This window comes from Ischnura elegans, chromosome X, assembly GCF_921293095.1.
Source record: "Ischnura elegans chromosome X, ioIscEleg1.1, whole genome shotgun sequence".
Classification (NCBI taxonomy): Eukaryota; Metazoa; Arthropoda; class Insecta; order Odonata; family Coenagrionidae; genus Ischnura; species Ischnura elegans.
In genome coordinates this window covers 79,640,605-79,657,677 of record NC_060259.1, presented here as the reverse complement: position 1 = coordinate 79,657,677, position 17,073 = coordinate 79,640,605, and the positions used below count along the sequence as shown (strand labels likewise).

General features: G+C 38.4%; 1 protein-coding gene and 1 non-coding gene across 6 annotated transcripts in view; one reads left to right on the top strand and one right to left on the bottom strand.

Moving 5' to 3' along the window:
• The window catches only part of LOC124170671 (collagen alpha chain CG42342-like), a 460,311-nt gene that overhangs the window by 223,329 nt on the left and 219,909 nt on the right, over positions 1-17,073 (top strand). The window lies entirely within an intron of this gene.
• Positions 16,213-16,285, bottom strand: Trnas-gga. Its single transcript has one exon. It is a non-coding gene; the product is annotated as a tRNA-Ser (tRNA).

The window sequence follows — 17,073 nt, the reverse complement described above, 5'->3', positions numbered from 1 at the left end:
CCAAAAGTTTTTATTTAACTTGACGAGCACCCGCTTAAGTTTTAAGGATGGATACCCTTTCTGTCGCGTAGGATTATGTCTGTTATAATCTCCTCAGACAGTCGATCTCTTGCGCGTAGTCTTGGAGTGATTCCCAACCTATTCCTCGTAAAAGCTGTATAAAATGCCTGCAGGAAGATTTCCGGATTTATTACCGGGCGGTTATTCCCTGGAATACCGACGTTTCTAGGCCTTATTTCGCCATCAACTTCTAGGTGGTAGGAGTTCTACATCTACATTCACACAATATCCCGCCAGCCGCCGAAAAGGCGTGTGGCAGGAGGTGTTAGGACACCAGCAATTTACATATAAAAAGGAAGTGCTCTGAGTAAATTACAGCTAGCATTTATTAAAGTCCTTTATGGTTCGGGATAAAAATGAATTCCTATACCTATGCGTTCGGCAAAACATCTCTCTTAATTTATCGCCTCTGTCGGACCTGTACATATAGTGGGGCTCTAATATTATGTTCTCCGTGTCGCTCTTAAAGACATCAATTGTTCTAGCAGAGTTGTAAAAAAACATTTTACCATCGATACGACGGCGGACTAATCCTTGCAGTCCAACAAAGCTACCACCCGGTGGGATACCCGAGAAACGCCCACGCAAATTGTACACTGAGAAAATGTGAAATTATACATGTGTAGCGCATTTTTTGGCCGTCGCTATGCCAAAGTCGTTGCGATTGAAGTACTTTAACGCTTCAATACTCGGTTTATTGGTAGATGCGCTAATATTACAATGGAGGGGTAATTATGAAGGTTGATTTAGTTGAAGGTATAGCTCTCCGAGTTTTACTTTCATAGCGATATTGGAAACGGCTTCATCGAAGCAGCCTATATTGCAACCGGGTTCTTCAGATCACTAAAACAGTCGATATTGCAACCGCCTACTTCACATCACTGAAGCAGACACATGGGTGAAGTTAGAGTTCTTTTTTGGTGGGGCAAGCAATCCTGCTGGGGGTTTAGGGGTAATGGAATATACCCGAGTGAAACGGGGGGGGGGGTTATCCCCGCGTCCTCCTCTGGAATTTTTTTAATTTAACTTTAAAATTACGTTTAAGTTTAGATTAACCTCCGTAAACAGCATTTTAATTACTATCTGAGATAAAATTTTTAGGAATTTATGCAGGTTTCATATTTTTTGGACAAGTTACCATTCCATTAAAAATTACCAAGCTTCCCCTACCCTCCTCCCAATACTTCGCCCATGAGCAGCCGATATTGCGACCGGATTCTTCGGATCACCCGAGCCGTTTGCAATTTCGGTGAAACTGTCGTCCGGAAGAAATATGGGCCAACTCGGAGTGAAGCCGGGAAGAGCTAAGCCTGTAATTACAAAGATAGGGGTTTAAAATTCGGCCTCAAAGGGATCTGTCTCCCATCGCGAATTATAATGAGTTAGTAACAGTCGCCAAACATGACGATGGTGATAGAACTATCTGAATATCTCTTGGAAATAAACTATAGTTAAGGGAAGTGACCAAAAATTGTTATCGAGATGGTATAATATATCGAATTCACAACTTTTTAATGCTACCTTTCGCAAGTGAATGTACTATATTGCAAGCATTTGGAATAAATGGATAGTATTGGTATGGTATTTGGAGGAGGCGACCGACAGCTGAGGTCATTTGCGCCATGAGGGAAGGGTAAGGAAGGAAGGGTGGAGAGAAATCCGGCGTCGGCATTGTCCTGCTCTTGACGAAAGGCGCCAAGGGGACCACGGCTTAACGTCCCATCCGATGGACGGAGTGTTGCGCTTGAAATGTCCACACATCACTCAAGCGGGGATCGGGCAGTCTCCGAAAGTTCTCTGCCACTGCCGGGATTTGAATCCGAGCCCGCCGGATGGGAAGCCAGCACTCTAGCCACCACACCAACCCGATCCCCAAATAGACCGTTTTGTGCTCAACGCTACACTACATGCACTTTTGAAAATCGATTTAATGGCGAGCGGAGTAACAGCATAACTAAAGCTTCTGTCAGATGGACGAAGGACTCGTACGTGGAGTAATCATTGGTTTACAAACTTCATTATATTCCTCGTATTTTTCTTGCAAATCCTCTGCATATTCCTGCGAAATTGAATGCTCGGTAATAGAATGAGGTCGTACACTCAGACCCGAAATAGCAATTTAGGTAGAGAATTCAAGTTGGTGGAGGAGAAAATTTAGTTTCTACGAAGGTAAGTATAGTCTTTCTCTATCAGCCATTCCCTTTTAATTTATAATACGGTAGTTTCCCTCATCAAAGAAAACGAAAGGCATTAATTGCGATCCGTTACCCGCCATTAGTTTATTCATAATATGCAAAATATTTGGTTTTAGAAATGCCAGTTTAGACGAATGTTAATGGTCAATTTTAACCTCATTTGAAAAAGGGCAGATTGGCGCCCATGCGATGCCACTCCACGTGACGTCACAGGGACCTAGGTGCTATACGAGTAGTCAAGAATTTTACATCGCCTGAGATTACCAATGCATGCATGTGGAACAGAGCTCAGGGAAACATCTCTTAATAATCACCTATTAAAATTGCCTAAGGTCGGAAAGTTTCCTTCGTTTATAGGGTATTAATAATCCTTATTCAAGCCAAGCCCTACCTGCTAGCAGCCTAAATAGTATCTGCGCCCATAGCCTCGCACCAAGGTGGCCTCAAACGGCGGCAGCCGGAACCATAATGACATCACACGGGTTTTTCCCAGCATTCATACTTAGCCGTCGCGTTTTCGCGCTTGAAATTTTTCATTTAATCGCAAAAAATAGATAGGATCATTCATAAATCTAAAAGCGTGAAATACGTGCTCCAGGAGTAATAATCTTTCGATTTAGGCAATAAAAGCATAATGGGAAACCACCCTGTTGTTAAAACCCGAAAGTTGCCGCCAACGTTTCTTGGGTTTTTCACCATTAGAGTTTTGGTGGATTTGGTAGTTCAGGGCGGACCAATCAACATTAGTTTCGCCTTAAACCCCCATAGCCTTTATTCCTAGCAGCGCCCCTGATTACAGTAATACATAGGTTATAACTCATGCAATTGGCGAAAAATAGCTAGTGTATGCGAATGTGAATAGTGTGATATTTAGTTACACCAAACCAATCATCTAATGAATTAGTGCAGAATGCAATGGGAACGCTACGAAAATGGACCGCGGCCCGTCTCGCTGCTGCAGCCGGCGCGGCTCGCTGTGTCTCAGTCATCGCCCTGCTGGCGGCCGTGGTATTTTGGTCGAGCTTCCGAGCGTCGTCAAACGCGTAGATTGGGGCGGAACCTGGTCTCACTTATGTGCTCTTACCCGAAAGAAGCACGCGTTGACAGGCTGGATGAGAGTTTGTCCGTAAGCAAATAAAGCCGTCCGCTTATTGCCAACGCTCCCGATGATATTTTAGGTTTCCCGACTTCGTCACCTCGTGGAATAGAAATGGCAAATCCGCTCCTTGTTCGTTTCCGACAGTGCTGGGCTTAGAGCCGATGTTTTCGGAGCGAGTCGTTACCGCGCTTTCAATCGGAGTTACCGATTTCTCATGATTGGCGCGGGATTTTCCAAACGACCTTTATTCTTACCATAAAAGTTCCTATGTGGCAAGAATAAAGGTAGTTTTGTCGAAAGGTCTAATCTCTATAATTCTTACCATATCACCAGTGGACCATGTAAACCATTTAAAGCCTCATTCACTCGTGTATATTGCAGTAATACATGGGCTATAACTCATGCAATTGACGAAAAATAGCTAGTCTGTGCGAATGTGAATAGTGTGATATTTAGTTCTATGAAAGTAATCATCTATTGCTACTCATGCAATCGCCGAAAAATAGCTAGTCTATGCGAATGTGAGTAGTGTGATATTTAGTTGTATGAAACTAATCATCTAATGAACTAGTGGCTATACTAGCATTAACCTGAACTCGTGCTCTAGTACCAGTTAAATGTGCTGTGAAAATTGAGATGATAAAAGAAGTTTCAGGTGCAACTAATACTGGGGGGCTCGGGGTATTGCATACCCGCTAGGGTAAGCGGGAGGTGCGGAGGTCCTCCGCCGGAAAAAAATTAAGATGAACGGTTCAAAATGGTGATTTTTACGGCCTTCTGAGGGATATTATGTCAGAGTAATTGAATGCGTTTGCATTTCACTTGATGTAAAATAAAATAGGGAGATATTATAGGAAGTTTTCAGTTTTTATAAATTCGATGCTAAGAGTCAAATTTTGCTGTATTTTTTTCAAATGCATTTATAGTGAATTTTTTGTCTTTTGACATTTTTCTTTTTAAAAACCTTATTCTTTCATGAAAATATGTATAATATTTTTTTCTGAATACTTAGTAGTGCCGTGGTAAAATATTGATTAAATTTTTTCTACTCATTTGACGTTATTTCATAATAGATGCAGCAATTAGCGATTTTCTGCGCATATGACTATGGTTTAAATAGTTTTATAAAAGATCACGTGATTGGTCAAATGGATCTGATTTGCTTATACGACGATGTCCTTACACTTGAAGTTGTTTTTTTTTCGGGAGGAAATTGTAGAATTTGCGTAGGATAGTGGCGTAGGATAGTCTTTGAGGATAGTGGCGTATAACCTTGTCAAGTTTATGTCAATAGTCCAGTAGCGTCGAACAAATATACAAATTAAATATAATAGTAATTATATCCAAACTTTTTATAGATCACATTTTAGAAGAAATGAGTAATAAGAAATATGGCGAAGAAATGTAATTTTCTAGACTTATTCTGGTTTTATCATAAGGGTGGTAGCTGGTGTAGCATATCCATTTGTGCTCAAGCAACGTCTTCTCAGTGTTCCCTAGGAATGAATGAGAAGAATTTTTACATTTGATAAACATCATTATGTTAAGTTCAAAAGGGTTCGGTAGAATTTTTACAATTAACTTTATCTTATTTGCTCCGTAATTTTTTTGCCTTTAATTAAGGTGCCAGACCATCAAAAAATAAAACGACCCGAAAATTTAGTTATTTAATTTTCAATGCTTCAAGCACTCTAATAGAATTCCATGGTTGTGAATGGTAAAATTTCTATCCCGTTGTATGCTATACTATCTCGATTATTACTGAGATGGTGACATTTGTAGATATTTTTTCCCTATGAATTTGAATACTACTGAAAAAGAATATCGGTAGTTTGGTCAACGTAAATGCCATCATTATGTTACTTCTTTTCATGACTGGAAACGTCTATATTTTGTTTCAATAATTCAAAGAGTTACACATGCGTGAGGATATAAATTATTAGAGATGGAAAGATTGAATATTTAAGTAATTATAGTTTGTCTATTTTCGGGACTAGAATTTTTAAACACAAATAGAAGGTTTGAGCGGAGATCTGCGTTAAACCAATGATGAGATTTTTGACCGGTGCTAGAGATATGTTTTATAAAAAATGTTTATACATCTATGCAGAAGAATATTGGTGATCAAAAAGTTCCCACGGAACTGAATGTTAAACAAATTGAATATACATCCTATCGGCGAGAGACACTGTAAGTAATTCTCCTTTGAGTACAGAGTAATTTACCGCCGTAATTGTAGTTGAAATGTTAACCTACATTCCATAGAAATTGAAGTGCAGGCTGTTTCTTTCACAGGAAAAAAATCATTCGTATTATTGTAGTTAATTTCATTTAACATTATATTGTTACATGTACAAACTTTCCCTCTACCCTGCAGTAGATCTAAGTTTATATCATGCTCATAATAGCTTTTGATGCCGCTAAACTTGTATGTTGCCAGGAAGGAAAGCATATTAAACGGCAAATTGTATCAGAGAAAACCTATCTTTTCATAACTTGCGTAAATGCATGTTCCCTATATTTTTCTTTTACAGGCAACATCCAACACTATAGGAAAAGTCAGAGGGATTGAAAAAATTTATCGTGTACATAAAATATAAATTTTATCGTCTCTAATATATACATATACGTCGTTATTGAGGCCAAACCTCAATGGATCTCAATTAAATTGCTCTGTAGGTGGCGTGCTATTTCTGGTAGAAGTGCTCATTAAAAACTCCATTGAAGCCGGTTTTCTTCTTTTCAATATTTGTTTTGTCTTTCTTTATATCGAGCAAATGCATTTTATGCTAGGGTGAAGCCAATATTTGATCCAAATAGGTGAAAGAATTGTGTATTCTAAATATGAAAACCAAAGATTTTAATTCCGTTGGATTTTAATTGATTCTCCTATTTGCACTGGCGCGTTCGCGTTCTTTGTGGGTGACTTAGCTAAATAATCAGCGGAATTCCACCGGCTAGCTGTTTGCGGGTAAGTGGTGGTGATGTTACTTCTGAGCGAACCTATGGTATGAGTGCTATTTGGAGATAATTTGAACGAGCTATTCGCAAGAATATTTTTAAATTTAAGTCGTCCACTGCGTTCACGACTGTACCCTTCGCTTGTTTTAACCGCTAGTCGATTACGGATATTTTTTACGTGAACCAGCACGAAATTTAACGCTCGATTCTGGACCGGAATGGTGTGAACATGGTCTCCACAGATCCATGATTTTCTTCATTTTTCATGACTGGGAATTTTCTGTGACATAATCGGTTGGAAATTAAAAAATGTCTTTTCAAGTCGTCCTATTTTATCAACATAAATCAATAGTAATTACATGGATGCGTAAAATGACGACACGAACAAGGAATGCGTTATTTTCAAGGAGGCAAAATTCTATTTGTGGTAATATGGTTGTTAATTGCATAGTCTTTCTCCCTTGTACATTTAGATTTGAGATGTTAACGAACATTCACGTTCGGTGTATTCGGTGTAGAGGATTGAATTGTTGCATACCTATATTTTTATTTCGCTCTGTGATAATATTTTTCCATTTTTATCAATTTGATCGTCTTAAAGTGGTCTTCTTTTCTAGAAATATGGCTAATATGAACAGAAACATTGAGCCTCTTGAACCAATGTTAGTAAATATTAATCATCATGAGTAGCCCCTGTCTCATCTTATGCCGTTGATGAACGTGTTTCGTGAAAATAAATTTTTCTGTTTTCGCGCCCTTACCTTTTTTATAGGCATAATAGCAAATAAACCCTTGCTCTGGTGCATTATATTGACTCAGTGTTTTTGCAAATCCAATAAAAATTTTAGTAATCAAAACAGTTAGACTGTTATATTTGAGTCGCCTTTGAGAGTACGTTGTTTACATTATCGTGTGCTTATTTTTATTTTATCATTTTGTTAATACGGACTCTTTCTCTTTTCAGGTAAGCGAAATATTCCAGTGACCAAGAGTGAACATTTCACTGTAAGGTTTCCCATCATCGTAAGTAGAGTCATCTTTGCGATCTTTGTAAAAGACCACAATGCATGCAGAAGATTATAAATTCGTGATTACATGATGCACTTACCCGCGTGGGTAGATGTGTAAACACATCCACCGTAGTAATAGGGTGGTTTCCTACTATTTTTTATTGCCTAAATCGAAAGATTATTACTCCTTGAGTACGCATTTCACACTCTTAGAATTTGGAATGACGATACCTATTTTTCACGATTAAACGAAAAGTGAAAATTTTCAAGCGCGCGAAAACGCGACGGCTAAGTAGGAATGCTGGGAAAAGTCCGTGTGACGTATTTCTTGATCCAGCTGTCGCCCTGTGAGGTGACCTTGGGGCGAGGCTTTGAGCGCTGATACGACGCAGGCCGCTCTCAGGTAGCAGAGTACCCTACTAGCAGGTAGCGCTTGGCTTAAATAAGGATTATTATTGCCCTATCAAACCAAGGAAACTTTCCGAACTTAGGTAATTTTAATGGGTGATTATTAAGAGACGTTTCCCTTAGCTCTGCGCCTCATGCATGCATTGGTAATCTCAGGCGATGTAAAACTCCTATTTACTCGTATATAAACTAGGTCCCTGTGACGTCACGTGGAGTGGAATCGCAGAGGCGCCAATCTGGCCTTTTTCAAATGAGGTTAAAATTGACCATTTACATTCGTCTAAACTGGGATTTCTAAAGCCAAATAATTTGTATATTATGAATATACTAATGGTGGGTAAGGAATCGCAATCAATGCATTTCGTTTTCTTTGATGAGGGAAACTACCCTATTTTACCGTATAAGCACCCAAAATGGCGCAAATACACCTAAACATGTTTAATAAATATCCACTATTCTGATTTCGTGAATCTATCAGAGTATTTTTCCTGCCGCGTACTTCCATGGGTAAATGTATCGTGGAAACGTGGCTTAAAATTTTTAATTTCTTTGGTTAAGCGGGTGATTCCAAATCGATTTCAGGTCAAGGCTGATGACCTGAAATAACTTTTTTTAAGCTTTGCCTTTTCGCAGATAAGTTTATGGCGTCACGAACTCTTGCGGAGGGAGTTACCGCCTCGCCCCTGCTCCTCGGAGTCGCGTGGTTCCTTATGTTTAAGCTATTGTGATCAATGACTTCCATTGGTGAGTGGTTCTCCATGAACGAGTTAATGAGTGGGAACTCTAATAACGTCACCAACTCATAAAATTTGTGCGGTAACTTTTTCATTTTACATTTCATTTCATTAGTTAATGAACGGAAACTCCATTGTCGTCACCAGCTCATGAAAATTGGGTGACAACTTTAGCTTCATTTTCATTTTAAATATGGGAGAGAATGGTTGAATGAGGAACGTTTATTTTTCATTCTCCCTGATCTTTCCGTCGATCGTCGTTGCTTAAACAATTGTTACCAATACCTTTCATCGGTGAGCGGTTCTCCATTAACGAGTAAATAAACAAGAACTCGAATGACGTCACCAACTCACAAAATGTGGGCGACAACTTTCGCATTTTTTCATTTTACTTTTCTATGGGTAAGTTAATGAACGGGAAACATAATAAATAATACATTTTTTTATGTTCCACAGAAGTTTTCAAAGGTAGTACATAGTGTAATATCGAAACCTGGGTCGGTTTAGTAAACCTTCTGTGGAACATACAACAGTGTATCTTTTATAATGTTTCCTGTCACCAAGTTCCACCAAGTATCGCCATCCAGCCTGAAGTTGATTAATGGATGGAAACGACGTCATCAGTTAATGAGAATTAATAATAATTAATTAATGAGAGAAAGGTAGGGACCAAGGGTTTCGTTATGATTCTATCAATTTCTTTTTGCGTCGTATTTTCATGTTACCACCAGGTCAATGGTCAACTTGTAACAATCTAATGATAATGATAATATTTCTTTTGTTATTGCACATATGAGAAATTGGACACTCTAACACAAATTGGGCGACACTATAAGAAATTCACTGGTATAAAACGCAGTACAATTGTTCACCTTCGAGTGATAGCGATAGTAACGGTTTTTGTGCTCATTAAAACGATCTTTAGTGGATTAATATGCTGAAACTATAGTACTGAGAATTGGGCGACAACTTCAGCTTTACTTTCAATATGAAATAATCACCTGTAATTTTCCACAATTATAAAATTTATTCCAACCTAAGTTTCGATGTTGCTACATCACCTTCAAGTTCGGAATTTTTTATAATCGTGGACTATTGCAATTGTTTATTTCAATGCGGAAAATTCTACTCAATTGCGATTGGATCTTCGGAGTTAATTCATAGCAAAACAAGCGATAAAGACTCAGAGTCCTGAAAAGAATACTTTTTTAATTCATTTACTCCGAAGCGTAAGATAACACCCTTACACAAGGAAATAAGTTTCCGCGAACTGAATACTTGTACTTCCTGAAACCCTGTAGGCAATAATAACGTCACTCCGTCACGCTTGCATCTTCGGATATTATTCATTTCCATTGCAAAGATATGAAAGAGTTATTGATTAAGCAACGTTTAGTTTTCGCCGTAACTAATCTTACATTTTGATCTCCCGAATTCTTTCAAAGAATTGCGATTTGGGGTCTGAGTGAACGACCCGATTTGTCCATGAACCGGATGAGAAAAACGTGTTCACGTCCGTGGGAGTGTGATTCCCATCCCTCCGAAGCCTGTGACCGCTGCTATGCTCCCAATGTTCTCGACTCCACGAGGTTCAATTGGTCGACCGGCGGAGGCCGTGACAGTGTCTCGGTCGGGAGAAACATCGCCTTTGTGGACCACTTGATGCACACTCCCCTCCCCTGTACTCTCATTGAACAAGGGGGCTAGTTTGCTCCGTCGTTGAATTCCTTCTCGTCTTGCAATGCCCGAGTCCAATCAGGAATCGCTGTCCTGATGGTTGCAGCAAGTCACTTCCTCGTTGCAATAGGGTAGTTTCCTTCATCAAAGAAAACAAAAGGCAATAATTGCGATTCGTTACCCACCATTAGTGTATTCATAATATACAAATTATTTCGTTTTAGAAATGCCGGTGTAGACGAATGGCAATGGTCCATTTTTATCCTCATTTGAAAAGGGCCAGATTGGCGCCCATGCGATGCCACTCCACGTGACGTCACAGGGACCTAGTTTCTACAGGAGAAGATAGGAGTTATACGTCGTCTGAGGTTACCAATGCATGCATGATGCGCAGAGCTCAGGGAAACATGTCTTAATAATCACTTATTAAAACTGGCTAAGGTCGGAAAGATTTCCTCGTTTGATAAGGTATTAATAATCCTTATTTAAGCCAAGCGCTACCAGGCAGCAGGGCACTAGGCTACCCGCTGGCAGCCTGCGACGTATCAGCGCTAAGCCTCGCCTCAAGGTCACCTCACCGGGCGGAGGGGGAACCAGAAATACGACGTACGGAGAGATTTCCCATCATTCCTACTAACGCGTCGCGTTTTCGCGCGCTTGAAATTTTTCACTTTTCATTTAATCGCGAAAAATAGATATTATCATTTAAAAATCTAAAAGCGTGAAATACGTACTCCAGGAGTAATAATCTTTCGATTAAGGCAATAAAAAAATAATAGGAAACCACCCTATTAGCCAAGATTTCCTGTACTTCTCTTTATTATAATTTTTCAACAACTTTAGCGTACTGGCAAAGTGGGAAAAGCGCTTTATTCCTCATTTCTCATTTTGTAATGAAGGCTTTAATTATTGTTGATCTATTGGAATTCATAGATGCGAACTGCGATTGGATCATTTTCTCCGCATGATTGAGCTTATACACCTCTATTGAAATAAACAATGTTTTGGAAAAATGAGATGCACGTAGCACGTAATATAAATAGTTCAAGTCAATATCAATAAACTTAGAATCACAAAAAAAGAAGCACTCACACGGGAAAATAAACTTGGAAGCTTTCGAAGTACCGACTTCTTTCTCAACCTAAGTAAGAGCAATTTTCCATAATATAATTGTAAATATCACATCCCGATTGAAGCCTTTAATGACTTCAAACGGAATTCTTGGAAGCAAGACGTGCCCAGGGGAAGTAAACATAGTTCCGAATAATTTTATGATCATCTTTTTATATTTATTTTGTTTCTATAATAATTATCAATGTTGAAACATTAGTTATTTTTATATAATTTTTCAAGGCCCTTCTACCGTGAATTTTTTAAATTCAGGCGCCATACTCACGAAAAAGCTTCGCGTGAGACTGCGTAACACAAATTCTGAAATTAAATTGCGCAATTTATTCAAGGTCTTGGTCAAATTTATAAAAATAATTGTTGTTAGTTAGTTCCCTGTTTATTAAGTACAGTTTCACATCTGGATTTTGGGTTTAAGGAACATGCAATTCATCCCACTGTTTTAAACGCTCTTGTGAAATCGTTTTAACTTGATAACGGAAGATAACGGAGTTATTATATTTAACTTTACGCACCACTTGACCTCCCGTGGATAAAACGGCTTTCGATACTTCATATCACCGATTGTTTTGCAGTTGAAGGGAGATTGACGCAAGCACTAAGTCCCGTAAATGTCCCAATCCGCGGAACAATTTACCTTTCTCTGCCCTGGAAACTCGTTAGCAAAGATTGTTGATTGAAACGTCGTACCACTGCATAGGCATCCTCACCCGACAAAAACTTTGGGCAGCGAAGTTCCCGCCCGTCATTGCGGCCAATTGCAACAAAAGTGCGCTCGCTTTCTGGCTGAGTGAAAAGATTACGTAGTTCCTTCACCTCGCGAAATTAGTTTATTCCCCTACATGCTGCCGTCGGGCTTGCTTCATCAGCTAATTAAATCCTTCCCTATCTGGAAAACGGTTTCCCCGGCCATACCTGAGCTTTTACCGCCTTGGTTACCGAGTCTCCGTGGAGCTGTGTAGAGTGCGGAATTAAATCGCGTCGAAGAAACTGCCCTAGACCTGTTGTTTTATTCTGCCCTCCGTATTTGGATTTTCCTTGCTCTACTTTTCGATCCCCACGTCAGCTAAGCTGCTAACCACTGTTGGAAGAGCTATGTTCTTTTAAAAAGTTTCTTTGGTGCAATGGTGTTAAAACCAGGGTAATTTCATCTTTTTAAGTTCTATTCTTGTCCATATTGTCACGAATTCCATTGGTTTGTTATGTTATTTATGGAGCCAAAGGGCGTGAATTAATGACTAACGTGTTCTTTGACGCATCATTACTACAACCATAACAGTGAAATCGATGATTCTTGTTTAATTTCCATTGCCTATAATCAAAGCTTCAGAGAGTAATGTTTTCCTAAATTAAATTAGTCAATTATGTGTATGGGAAAAATATTTGCGAAATTAAAATATTTCTTCTTGGTGATTATTTTGTTGAAAGCATTTTGCTCTTTACATAAGCTAAGCTGCTAACTGCTGTGCTCTTCAAGATTTTTTTCTTTGGTGCGATTCTCGTTTTAAAACCAGGGCAAATGGATCTTTTTAAGTTCTTTTATTGTCGATATTGTCATGAATTCCAATGGTTTGTTACAGTATTTATGGAACCAAAAGGCGTAAGTGAATGACCAACGTGTTTTTTGACGCATCATTACTACAACTATAGCAATTAAATGGATGATTCTTGTTCAATTTTCATACCCTATCATCAAAGTTTTGGGAGTAATGTTCTTAAAAAATTAAATAAGTTAATGAGTATGGGAAAAATGTTTGCATAATTTAAATATTTCTTCTTGGTGATTATATTATTCAAAGCAAAATTTTTCACTACAGTTCATCAGAGCATGATCTGTGCAGTGACATTATTGTTTCTGTTGCTGCTTAGCTTTCTTATTAAGGCTTAAATTTTACCTCTTATGTATAGGCCGCGTTTGTTACTACGTGTGTAAAGCATTTTGAATGGATATGCCAGTGATTTTTCCGTACTTGAGAATTTTCTGTAGAAATTCGTCTTTATCATCCTATTTAGGCATTATCCGTGTTTTTCTTTTGAACAAAGATGGACATCACCATCTACTTAAGCGCTTATGATTGGGACATTTCTTATCTTCTTTCTATTCCATCCTTAAATACTAGTTGATTAATTAAATTATGTGTTTTAGTGTGTGCAGTTTTACAAAGGTATTATTAAAATTATTAGGGGACTATTTCAAATAGTTAAATTTATTTTGTAAACTAACAGAATTAGACTCTAATTCTCTGAGTCACGTTGTTAATATTATAGCAGGAAACTGGATCGTTTGATAGGTAAACGAATTACTTAAATACTGGGGAGTGGATCCACATTTAGTGGCGATCTGAGAGGCTACTTAATCTCAAGGCGAAAAATGTATTTTATTAGTGTCGCGGACAGAATATAAATCATTTTACCATTTATATTTTGCTCGTGGCTATAATTAAATATATTTTTCACCGTTTTAATAACTATGCACTTTTTAGTGCATGCGCAATGTATTTTGTACAAATTGTCGTGCACTAAAATCTACATAGTGTTTGCTTACCTTAAAATAGATGGAATTGATCAATGGCGAGGTATTTCCGTTATTGGCCCACTAAACCAATTTTAAGAATGCGAAACCTCATGAGAAATACGGCGGGAGTATCGGCAGACTTAGACGTGTCACAGAAATTCAAGTTGCTGAAACTTACCGAGAGTTGTCCGCTAGAAGTTACACGGCTGAGTGTGGCTGCTTAATTTCATCTGGTGATTTGAACAATCGGCTTCGATTCCCTGATCAAAGTTGTGAGGGACTCCAGACGACCAGGCAGCTGTTGCCTTTTTTGTCGTGGCTTGCGTGCACTGAGGCATAAACGGGCGAACTTCTCATGACCAAAGAGCACAATGATGTTGAGTACACGTGTTTATCTTGCATTGAATTCCGAGTTGTGAAGTTAGAAGTTGATTATCCGCTGCATGAGTCTGGGAGTAAGCCGATGATTTTTTTTCACCGTTTCTCATTGAGAAAATCCTTGTTCCCAGCATGCCATGCGTGGAAGGTAAAAGGTGAAGTTTCTTTTCCAGTTTCCTCATTTCACTAAGTTTGACCGAGGTTAGAATTGTCGTTTCCCGGCTTTTGCTACGGTTCGGTCGAACCTTCTGCCTCGTGAGTGTGAACCAAATCTATCGTGCTATGCTTTTGCTAATGCTTTTCGTTTTAGCTGGGCCAACCCTCCTGTATGAAGACTTATAATTTGGATTCATTTTTTTCATTTGCATCATGTTTTGCTTTTGAAATATCTGCAACATATTGGCGTGTGGAGGAAGCTTTTATCCATTTTCACAAAAGAAATATTAATTCAGTTTCTACATCTATTCATTCTTTTTCGTAGACTTAGGTGTCAGCAATTCATGCAATTATGACAGAGTGATGATACGAGAATATTGGCTCTTATAGTGCTGCACCTTAAAAGTAGATTATTATTACTATCTCTTTAAAGACCTAACTAACTTAACAACTGATTTTATTATTTTTTGCATATCCTATTTATGTTACAACTAAATACGAGATATTACGAAATAAAACCCGGACAAAAATTTTCAAATGCGTTTTCATGCATGTTCACAAATGCGAACACGCCACAAAATTTTACTAAGTTTTGCTTGGAAAATAAATATACACTTGGGCAGAAAACTAAGTTTGAAAACGTAATACCGATCCATTGATTTTTTTTAATAAATGAGCATTTGTCACTAAAGAGCAAATGTAGGGAAAAATATCAAGTAAACCACATACTCAATACGGAATAGATAAAAATAACCGATTTTGAAAAGGTATAGTTAACGACTAATGTATACACAAGCCATGCGATTTTTTTTAAAAAATACTTCGTAATCACATACACGAAATGCAATTTTCATGAATTTTTAAACATCTGTTTCCAAATGGGAATATTGGGCTGTAAACCGATGCTATACCCATTTAGAGTATCGTATCCTCTTGGAATTATAAATTGTAACTACTTCCGTCACTGGTGGTGTATGACGAGTTTTGAAATTGCGCTTGTCCTTTCATTTGAAATACTGTTTATCCTGCCAATTTTCTGTACAAACTATTAGAGAAATCATGAAGAAAGTCTTGGAGAAAGCGACAACTTATTTTTTGCCTCTTGATGAACGCTTTAGTAATCTATCATAGTGGGACAATTACATTCCATTTTCGGGTGTACGTCAGCGTTCTTAATATTTAACTCGACGTTTCGTTTGGAGACTTGTACTTAATGATTATTTATTTTGCGCTCATGATACGTATAGTTTTATTTGGTGCTCTTCAATTCTGCTCTTAATTTTTTTAACATACTTCTTTGATTTCTTTTGTGATGATTCATATACATATGGAAAAGTCCTCCTGTAAGGCTAACAGATAGGCTAAAAGCCGACCAGACTGAAATGAAAATGATTCATAGCCAGTATAACCTCTTAATTGCAAGATATCATTGCCTCAACTCATCAAGATATTAAGCGGCTCCATGAATTTATCGCTCCCATTTTTCACGTCATAAAAACTCCAGGGCGTAACAGGAGTAAGCGCATTTTCTTCAGCTTCCGGAGTTCTCTCCTGCTTCACATGTATTTCTTTCGACTGGGTACTAGTTATTGTGTGAGAGAAAGGGGGAATTTGAGATGTAGTGTGTGAAAATTGTCGGTCAAGTACCAGACCTCCCAACAGTAAGGGTACTGACGACGTTCCCAGCTGGAGAAACGAAGCGTCGAGTTAAATATTAAAAGACAATTAAATATTATTGTTATTATATTTTTCACTTATATTTTGAATAAATTATTGTAAAAAACGCTATCGTAACAGTTTAAAGTATACCGGGACTAGCCGCGGTGATAACTTTTACGGGAGTCACCCGCAATGCACAGTCGTGCGAAAGATCCACAGAGAAAAAATCATTCGCCTTGACCGGGATTCGAACCCGGATCCCCCGATTTCCGGTCGAGTGCTTTAACCGGTTAAGCTACCAAGGCATCATTCTTCCCTGTGGATATTTTCGGACACTACCGGACAAGGTGTTGCTGGACTGCTGAGCATAAGATGCCACAAGCAGTCCAAATCGTGCGCACAGCGCCACAACCGGAGAGCAGGCCCGGACATAGAACACAAAGAGGTGTTCGCTCTAGACTAGTTCGCAGGAAATCGGGGGATCCGGGTTCGAATCCCGGTCAAGGCGAGTGATTTATTCTATGTGGATCTTTCGCACGGCTATCGTAACATTTATTTATGTAAAAATATTGTATATCTTTGTTATCTTTGTATTTTATATTGTTCTTTTGTTTTTTCTTTCATAGCCCTGATGATGGTTTTAAATAAACAGGAACGTTGGCTATCACTATATTGCATAACATACGTTGACCTTCACTCCAAGAAATATTTTAACATATGTTAAAGATTAAGCACGCAGACATACACCCGAAAATGGAATGTAATATTGCATCTAATCGCTGCGGAAACCTTAAAATCAAAATCTATCATAGTGGGAGTAGAAAAGAAACCGTACTAACCTTAGATTTTCCATACTTTTTATTGATCATAGTTTTGGCGAATTACTTTATTATTAATTCCCAGGTATATTGAAACGATAGTTGGTGAAAATAAGGCATGGAAGGTTTTTTTCAGTCACCTAATTTCACAAAGTTTGACCGAGGTTTGAATTTGTGCTTTCCCTGCGTTTCCTATGGTTTGGTTGAACCTTCTGACTCCTTAACGAAGTCTTGAGCTGCTTACCGTTTCAACAATTTTTGTACTCATCCATTCA